Source organism: Dama dama, chromosome 8, assembly GCF_033118175.1.
Source record: "Dama dama isolate Ldn47 chromosome 8, ASM3311817v1, whole genome shotgun sequence".
In the NCBI taxonomy this organism is placed as follows: domain Eukaryota; kingdom Metazoa; phylum Chordata; class Mammalia; order Artiodactyla; family Cervidae; genus Dama; species Dama dama.
Genome location: NC_083688.1, coordinates 3,601,199 through 3,608,961, shown reverse-complemented (window position 1 = coordinate 3,608,961; position 7,763 = coordinate 3,601,199).

Here is a 7,763-nt window from a genome sequence, read left to right as displayed (position 1 = left end):
ACAAGAAGTCCCAACCTGTCATTCATATATGCTTAGCCGTGATTCCAGCTACGTGGCCGGGGCACCTGGAGCCACCCACACCCTCCGGTCTGTGACACACATCTGTGAAAGAGCTGACTGAGTGGTTTTCCTTCCACATGAAGCTCAGAGGCTCATGCCGGAGAGCATAGCAGAGGCTCCGAACTATGGGTGCCGGGTTCAGATTCCAAGGACTTTATTGGCAGTCCAGTGGCTAGAAGTCTGCAGTTTCACTGCCAAGGTCCCAGGTTCGATCCCTGTTTGAGGAACTAAGATCCCAAAAGCTGTGCAGTTCCGTCCAGACACCCAGCAGTGTCCAACTCTCTGTGACCCCATGCACTGCAGCACGCCAGGCCTCCCTGTCCATCACCAACTCCCGGAGCTTCCTCAAACTCATGTCCATTGACTGGGTGATGCCATCCAACTATCTCATCCTCCATCATCCCCTTCTCTTCCCGCCTTCAATCTTTCCCAGCATCAGGATCTTTTTCAGTGAGTCAGTTCTTTGCATCAGGTGGCCAAAACATTGGAGTTTCAACTTCAGCATCAGTCCTCCCAATGAATATTCAGGACTGATTTCCTTTAGGATGGACGGGTTGTACCTCCTTACAGTCCAAGGGACTCTCAAGAGTCTTCTCCAACACCACAGTTCAAAAGCATCAGTTCTTCGGTGCTCAGTTTTATGTATAGAACAACTCTCACATCCATACATGACTACTGGAAAAACCATAGCTTTGACTAGCTAGTCAAAAGACATAGCTTTGCAAACCATGCTTTGTTGGCAAAGTACTGTTTCTGCTTTTTAATATACTGTCCAGTTTGGTCATAACTTTTCTTCCAAGGAGTAAGCGTCTTTTAATTTCATGGCTGCAGTCACCATCTGCAGTGATTTTGGAGCCCCAAAAAAATAGTCTGTCACGTTTCCATTGTTTCCCCATCTGTTTTCCATGAAGTGATGGGACTAGATGTCATGATCTTAGTTTTCTGAATGTTGAGCTTTAAGCCAACTTTTTTACTCTCCTCTTTCACTTTCATCAAGAGGTTCTTTAGCTCCTCTTCACTTTCTGCCATAAAGGTGGTGTCATCTGCATATCTGAGGTTGTTGATATTTCTCCCAGCAATCTTTATTCCAGATTGTGCTTCATCCAGACCAGCATTTCTCATGATGTACTCTGCATAGACGTTAAGTGAGCAGGGTGACAATATACAGCCTTGACGTACTCCTTTCCTAATTTGGAACTAGTCCGTTGTTTCATATGCAATTCTAACTGTTGTTTCCTGACCTGCATACAGATTTCTCAGGAGGCAGGTAAGGCGGTCTGGTATTCCCATCTCTTTAAGAATTTCCACAGTTTCTTGTGATCCACGAAGTCAAAGGCTTTGGCATAGTCAATAAAGCAGAAATAGATGTTTATCTGGAACTCTCTTGCTTTTTCAATGATCCAGTGAATGTTGGCAATTTGATCTCTGGTTCCTCTGCCTTTTCTAAATCCAGCTTGAACATCTGGAAGTTCATGGTTCACATACTGTTGAAGCCTGGCTTGGGGAATTTTGAGCATTACTTTGCTAGTGTGTAAAATTAGTGCAATTTGCAGTAGTTAAACATTCTTTGGTATTGCCTTTCTTTGGGGTTGGAATGAAAACAGACCTTTTCCAGTCTTGTGGCCACTGCTGAGTTTTCCAAATTTGCTGGCATATTGAGTGCAGTCCTTTCACAGCATCACCTTTTAGGATTTGAAATAGCTCAACTGGAATTCCATCACCTCCACTAGGTTTGTTTGTAGTGATGCTTCCCCAGGCCCACTTGACTTCACATTCCAGGATGTCTGGTTCTAGGTGCGTGATCACAACATCGTGATTATCTGGGCCTTGAAGATCTTTTTTGTGCAGTTCTTCTGTGTATTCTTGCCACCTCTTCTTAATATCTTCTGCTTCTGTTAGGTCTATACAATTTCTGCCCTTTTTTGTGCCCATTTTTACATGAAAAGCTCCCTTGGTATCTTTAATTTTCTTGAAGAGATCTCTAGTCTTTTACATTCTATTGTTTTCCTCTATTTCTGTGAATTGATCAGTGAGGACGGCTTTCTTTCTCTCCTTGCTATTCTTTGCACAATGTCAGATAACTCTGTCCATAGTTCTTCAGTCATTCTGTCTATCAGATATAATCCTTTGAATCTATTTCTCACCCCACTGTATAATTGTAAGGGATTTGATTTAGCTCATACCTGAATGGTCTAGTGGTTTCCCCTACTTTCTTCAATTTAAGTCTGAATCTAGCAATAAGAAGTTCATGATGTGAGCTACAGTCAGCTCCCAGTCTTGTTTTTGTTGACTGTATAGAACTCCTCCTATAGAACTTCTTCTTGTCTTCGGCTACAAAGAATATAATCAATTTGATTTCAGTATTGATCACCTGGTGATGTCCATGTGTAGAATCTTCTCTTGTGTTGTAGAAAGAGGGTGTTTGCTATGAACAGTACATTCTCTTGGCAAACTCTGTTAGCCTCTGACCTGCTTCATATTGTACTCCAAGGCCAAATTTGCCTGTTACTCCAGGTATCTCTTGACTTCCTACATTTGCATTCCAGTCTTCTATAATGAAAAGGACATCTTTTTTTGGGTGTTAGTTCTAGAAGGCTCTGTAGGTCTTCACAGAACCATTCAATTTCAGCTTTTTCAGCATTACTGGTTGGGGCAGACTTGGATTACCATTATATTGAATGGTTTGCCTTGTAAACAAACAGAGATCATTCTGTTGTTTTTGAGATTGCACCCAAGTACTGCATTGCAGAGTCTTTTACTGACTATGATGGCTACTCCATTTCTTCTGAGGGATTCTTCCCCAGTAGTAGATACAATGGTAATCTGAATTAAATTACCCAATTCCAGTTCATGTTAGTTCACTGATTCCTAAAATTTTGATGTTCACACTTGCCATCTCCTGTTTGACCACCTCCAATTTACTCTGATTCATGGACTGAACATCCCAGGTTCCTATGCAATATTGTTCTTTACAGCAATCTGACTTTACTTCCATCACCACTCACATCCACAGCTGGGTGTCATTTTTGCTTGGGCTCCGTCTCTGCTGGATCAAGATGGCGGAGTAGAAGGATGTGTGCTCATCTTCTCTTGCGAGAACTCCAAAATTACAACATGCTGCTGAACAACCATCGACAAGAGAATGTTGGATCCCACCAAAAAAAGACACCCCATGCCCAAGGGCAAAGGAGAAGCCCCAACAAGATGGTAGGAGGGGCGAAATCACATTCAGGATCAAACCCCATACCCGCCAGGGACTCTCAGAGGGCTCAAACAGTACCTTGCGCACACCAAGAGACCCCACAGCGACTGAGCCAGACCTGATTTTGAGTGTTTGAGTGTCTCCAGTGGAGGTTTGGGTCAGCAGTGGCCGGTTTCAGGGGCAGGGGCTCTGGGTGCAGCAGAGCTGGGTATGACATAAGCCCTCTTGGAGGAGTTTGCCATTAACCCCACCATAGAGCCATCTGAACTTACACAGGCTGAGGAAACAGACTCTTGGAGGGCACAAACAAAACCTTGTGTGCACCACGACCCAGGAGAAAGGAACAGCAACCCCACAAGAGACTGACTTGCCTGTGAGTGTCCTGGAGTCTCCAGCAGAGGCGTGGGTGATGGTGGCTTGCTACAGGGTCGGGGGCACTGTGTGCGGTGGTGCATGCATGGGACCTTTTGAAGGAGGTCGCCATTATCTTCATTATCTCCACCATAGTTTGGTCTCAGGTCAAATAACAGGGAGGGAACACAGCCCCGCCCATCAACAGAAAAGCAGATTCAAGATTTGCTGAGCATGGCCCCGCCCATCAGAACAAGACCCAGTTCTCCCCTCAGTCAGTCTCTCCCATCAGGAAGCTCCCATAAGCCTCTTATCCTTATCCCTTGGAGGGTAGAAAGAAAGAAAGAAGTCGCTCAGTCATGTCCAGCTCTTTGCAACCCCATGGACTGTAGCCCACCAGGCTCTCTGTCTATGGGATTTTCCAGGCAAGAATGGAGTGGGTTGCCATTTCAGAATGAAAACCACAATCACAGAAAACTAATCAAATTGATCACATGGACCACAGCCTTGTCTAACTCAATGAAACTATGAGCCACGCTGTGTAGAGACACCCAAGATGGACGGGTCATGGTGGAGAGTTCCGACAAATCATGCTCCACTGGAGAAGGGAATGGCAAACCACTTCAGCATTCTGGCCTTGAGAAGCACATGAACAGTGTATAGTGCCTATTTAGCCGATTAATTCCTAGTTGTAAGCAGTTGACTATGGAGGAGGGAGGCATCAAAGGACATTATTCCCATTTTATGGAGGTGGAAACTGAGACAGCAAGACGGGAAGCCATGTAGCTCAGGGAGTCAGGGAAGGTCTGGCTACAGGCAGCAGCCTGGGGACCAGGACAGCCCCTCAGAACAGTCTCTCCTGCTGACATGGCGCATGTGGACATCATGGGGAGAGGAAGGGGGCCAAGCAGAAGAAAGAAGGTCGTGACAGAGGCCGCTCACCTCCTCCAGGAAGCCTGCCTGTGCATCCATTATTATGTCTGGGCTCTCCTAACACCTGTGTTAATTTGCTTAGGCTGCCATGACAAAACACCACAGGGTGGCTGGCTTAAACAACAGAATTTTGTTTTCTCACAGTTCTAGAAGCTGGAAGTCAGAGACCAAGGTATTGTAAGTAACCAGATGTGGGGTCTGGCTGCTCACTGCTCCAAAAAAGCCAATAAAGAGGCAAGGCAAGTTGGAAAGGAAAGTTTATTTTGGATGCTAGCAACTAGGAGGGGTTGGGGAGGGGGGCAGATGTCTATCTAAAGGCATATCCTGCCTCCCTGACAATCAAGGGGCAAGAGCTTTTATAGACAGAGAAGGGGGCTACATGCAGAAACAGCACAGTCAGCCCTGACAGTCATTTTGAAATTGCCTGTTGGTGGTCTGACAAACATCATCCTGATTGTTTTAAGGATAGTTGGTCTTCAGTTCTAGGGTCAGTTTGTTCCCACTTCCCTGAGGCCAATTCTTGGGACTGTGGCAGCGTATGTCACGGCTACGGCCTGGTCATCAGGCAATTAACTTCTCCACCAGGTAGAAGGAAATTGCTTGCAGAAGGAAACTGCAACCCACTCTAGTGTTCTTGCTTGGAGAATCCCACGGACCAAGGAGCCCGGCAGGCTGCGGCCCATGGGGTCGCGAGAGTCGGACATGACTTGGTGACCAGCCAGCACCTCATAACCACTACCTGGTAGGGGTTTCAGTACCTAGAAGACAGCTCACAGCAGATGGCTCAGGGTATTACCTATAGTCCTGGAGGAGGAACGAAAGGTCCTTGACTGCGCTTAATGGCTCCATGATTATTCTTTGGTCTTCTTTGACAGTTTTCCTTTGTTTCTGCACGTTCTCACTTCTCTGATTAAATTTACTCTTTGGCTCAGGTTTACCCACAGACAAAAGGCAGGCAGAGGACATGGGGGACAAAGACCAGAGGGTCCTGATCCATTTCAGGCGGGGTTGGGTCCTTCTGATGCCTTTGTCATTGGCTTGCAGATGACAATCTCCTACCTGCCTGTGTCCCAATCTCCTCTTCTTAAAGGACACAAGTCATGTTAGACTAGGACCCACCCTAATGATCTCATTTTAACTCAGTTACCTCTGTAAAGACCCTATCTCCAAACATGGTACTGGGGTATATACATTTGTGGGAGTGGGGGGACACAGTCCAACCCATAACACCTCCCATTGTCCAGATGGCCCATGGCGAAGGCCCACTGGAAAAGAATCAGGCTTGAGAGAGAGGAGACCGGGTCTAGTCAGTGCTCTGCCTGGGACATGACTTGACCCTATAGAGCTCCACTAATCCCTTCTGCAAACGGAACAAATCATACCCATTGTACCAATGGTGATATCAAAGACCTCGTGTAAATGGTATGTATACTACCGGTACTATTCTGGTATTTCAGCAGTAAAGAATTTGTCTGCCAATGCAGGAGATGTGGGTTGAGTTCAATCCCCAGGTTGGGAAGATCCCCTGGAGAAGGAAATGGCAACCCACTCCAGTATTCTTGCCTGGGAAATGCTATGGACAGAGGAGCCTGGCGGGCTACAGTCTGTGAGGTCACAAAGAGCAGTATGGCTTAGCAACTGAACAACAATGACACAAAATAGATAACTAAAGAGAACATCATGTTTAGCACAGTGAACTCCAGTTGAGGCTCTGGGGTAACCTGAATGGGAAGAAGTCCAAAACGGCGGGGATACACATACGTGTGTGGCTTGTTTACTTTGCTGTGCAGTAGAAGCTAACATGACATTGTAAAGCAACTATACTGCAATAAATTAAAATTAAAAAGGCAAAGCATTGCTAATGGTGTATCTCTTGGGAGTACCCTTCCACCTGGTCTCGAGAGGTTGTGGGCCCCTGGGAGAATCATACTAACAGCCAGAAATGCCTCTGGTCTCCGGTCTGGTCCACATAAGTCAGCTCCTTCCTAAATCTTCACAACATAAAATCTTGCTGTTACTTCTGGGGGCCTCCAGAGTAGACTGGGGAGTCCGAGGCCTCTCAGTCTTCTGCTCTGCTCCCCTACTCCACCCCCGCTGCTGTTCCTGGAGGTCCCAGCACTCCGATGCTGTGGGCCTGCAGAGGCCCAGTGGGGTCTTCCTACCTTCCAGTGTCAGAGCCACTCCGAGCTCTGCAGAGGCAGGGCGTGCCCCCAGCCCTGTCCTGCACTGAGTTGGCACCGTTTGTCTCCTGTGCCATGCAGGGCCCCTCTCGGTGACCAGAGCCTGGGCCTGGAGCTTCCTGGAGCCTGCGCCTGAGGGCTCTGTCCACAGTGCTCATGTCAAAGCCACCAGATCTGGCGGTCCACAGTCATACCCCTCCCCAATCTTGACTCCTCAGGCAGTCCACTTCCACACAAATCAGCTTGTGCAAATTAATGCAAGGATCCAACCCACACCCACCAGACAGGCCACTGTGGGGTGACACAGCTCAGGATCCAACCAGCTCAAAAACGTCTGGTCCCAGGGACACTGTAACCTCCTAGCAGATGGGGACGTGTCTTACTGCTTCCTGTCTGCACCCCAGACAGTGCGCTGGGTCTGCCTCGGGGCTGGGGCATATAGTGGGTGCTTACAAAATGCCTGCTGAATCAATCATTTGCTGGGTTCCTCTGTGATTTCTTGGACACGTGGTCTTTGCCTCCCACAAGATAGTACTAATAACACCAACATCAACTACCATTCAGAGAAGTAATGGCAGCCCACTCCAGTACTCTCGCCTGGAAAATCCCACGGACGGAGGAGCCTGGTGGGCTGCAGTCCATGGGGTCGAGAAGAGTCAGACACGACTGAGTGACTTCACTTTCACTTTTCCCTTTCATGCATTGGAGAGGGAAATGGCAGCCTGCTACAGTGTTCTTGCCTGGAGAATCCCAGGGACGGGGGAACCTGGTGGGCTGCCGTCTATGGGGTCGCACAGAGTCGGACACGACTGACGCGACTTAGCAGCAGCAGAAGCAGCAACAGCAGCAACTACCATTATTGAACACTTACTGTGTTCAGTTCAGTCGCTCAGTCGTGTCCGACTCTTTGCAACTCCACGAACCGCAGCAACCAGGCCTCCCTGTCCATCGCCAACTCCCGGAGTCCACCCAAACCCATGTCCATTGAGTTGGTGATGCCATCCAACCATCTCATCCTCTGTCGTCCCCTTCTCCTC